This window comes from Pempheris klunzingeri, chromosome 13 (genome assembly GCF_042242105.1).
Source record: "Pempheris klunzingeri isolate RE-2024b chromosome 13, fPemKlu1.hap1, whole genome shotgun sequence".
NCBI classification, from domain to species: Eukaryota; Metazoa; Chordata; class Actinopteri; order Acropomatiformes; family Pempheridae; genus Pempheris; species Pempheris klunzingeri.
Genome location: NC_092024.1, coordinates 25,216,549 through 25,218,755, shown reverse-complemented (window position 1 = coordinate 25,218,755; position 2,207 = coordinate 25,216,549). Strand labels below are relative to the sequence as shown.

The 2,207-nt window shown below is 48.1% G+C and overlaps 1 non-coding gene across 1 annotated transcript; it reads left to right on the top strand.

The window, feature by feature from the left end:
* The first annotated feature begins 242 nt into the window (after nucleotides 1-242).
* On the top strand, nucleotides 243-348 carry LOC139212518 (U6 spliceosomal RNA). Its single transcript, XR_011585336.1, has one exon. It is a non-coding gene; the product is annotated as a U6 spliceosomal RNA (small nuclear RNA).
* The last annotated feature ends 1,859 nt before the right edge of the window (nucleotides 349-2,207 follow it).

Below are 2,207 nucleotides of genomic sequence, written 5' to 3'. Positions count from 1 at the left end.
CCTTGCGAGCTCTTCAGCGGCACCGACGGGACCAGGATTGGACCAAACTGGGTCAGACCGGGTCTCACCGGTCCTGTAGGTACCGGGCTCCCAGCACACCGCCCGGTCCTCTGTGAGCCGGTGTTCTGTGGCCATGTTGAAGCCTTATGAAGCCGGTTTCCTGTGTGTCTGCTGTGAAACCCTGAGCCACATGTCACCCGGACGCCCCTCCTATAAATACCTCTCAGCGGCCAAGAGCTGTTGTGTTACTTCGGTAACACATATACTAAAATTGGAACGATACAGAGAAGATTAGCATGGCCCCTGCGCAAGGATGACACGCAAATTCGTGAAGCGTTCCTCATTTTCTTTCCTTATTGAGGTCAAACTTTAACTTTAGTTTACTGTTGATCTGCAGCAGGAGGCAGCAGACCGTCAGCGGGGCCAGGACTCTTTCCTCTGTCTGCTCTTTAAAACTTCATTTCAGCGTCTCCTTTCCACCGAGTCTGAGCCCAGAAACCCCCCCGAACACAAGCAGCCTCCTGTAGAGAAACAACAGGAAAGTTTAGTAGAATATTCCTCTTAGTTTCCCTTTAAATGCATCCAGACGTCTCTTTGTCAACTGTGATTTACTGAAATGTCCTGCAGAGACAATCAGGGCTCGTCCTGGAAGAACCAGATTCTTTAATGGACGGCCTGAGATTATTCACGGATCAGCCGGAGGGTTCAGTCTCAGAAGCGCCTTTAATTCAGGTTCACAGGTCAAATACAATGCAGTACAGCGCTGGGCTCAGTGCTCGTCAGGATCCTGAGCTGAGTTAGCCAACAGATCTTAAAGGGTCCTGATCACACGTATCCATGTTTGACTGGACGCTGAGGTCCGTGTGTCAGTCAGCAGGAATATGTTCACAGAACAAGAACTTTTGGTTTCTCACAATCAAATGCTGCGTTTCCACCAGCACTACTCTGCTCTGCTCATTAGTATTAGTATATATATATTTCAGTATATTACAGTTCACTTCATAGATAGTAAGTAAGTCTTACTGTGGCGCAGAGAGCTGGACACCTGGTCTGTTTCCAGCTTTAAAGACGGAGGCTTTGATTCTTGTCAACGAGTCGCTCTCATGACTCATCCAGTGACGTCACTCCCTGGCCAATCAGTGGCCTGCAGTCTGGTGACATCACATTCACAGCTCGACTCAGCTCGCTGGGAACCAGAGGAGGGACTAAAATACTACCTGGTACCAGGTAGTAAAACAGGACCTGGTACCAGGTAGTAAAACAGGACCAGGTACCAGGTAGTAAAACGGGACCAGGTACCAGGTAGTAAAACAGTCCCTGGTACCAGGTAGTAAAACAGGACCAGGTACCAGGTAGTAAAACAGGACCAGGTACCAGGTAGTAAAACAGTCCCTGGTACCAGGTAGTAAAACAGGACCAGGTACCAGGTAGTAAAACAGTCCCTGGTACCAGGTAGTAAAACAGGACCAGGTACCAGGTAGTAAAACAGTCCCTGGTACCAGGTAGTAAAACAGGACCTGGTACCAGGTAGTAAAACAGGACCTGGTACCAGGTAGTAAAACAGTCCCTGGTACCAGGTAGTAAAACAGGACCAGGTACCAGGTAGTAAAACAGGACCAGGTACCAGGTAGTAAAACAGTCCCTGGTACCAGGTAGTAAAACAGTCCCTGGTACCAGGTAGTAAAACGGGACCTGGTACCAGGTAGTAAAACAGGACCTGGTACCAGGTAGTAAAACAGGACCAGGTACCAGGTAGTAAAACAGTCCCTGGTACCAGGTAGTAAAACAGTCCCTGGTACCAGGTAGTAAAACGGGACCTGGTACCAGGTAGTAAAACAGTCCCAGGTACCAGGTAGTAAAACAGGACCAGGTACCAGGTAGTAAAACAGGACCTGGTACCAGGTAGTAAAACAGGACCTGGTACCAGGTAGTAAAACAGTCCCTGGTACCAGGTAGTAAAACAGGACCAGGTACCAGGTAGTAAAACAGGACCTGGTACCAGGTAGTAAAACAGGACCTGGTACCAGGGCTGGTGGAAACGCGGCTAAAGACGGAAGAGACACCAGACTGACCTGAACGTTTGGCAGGTTCAACGTCTGAGAAACATATAAAACACTTTATGGAGATATTTAAGTTCTAATTAACGTTGAAAACATTTTGTTGTAATATTCAATTCTGATGTAACAATCCCCTGGACACTGTGATCT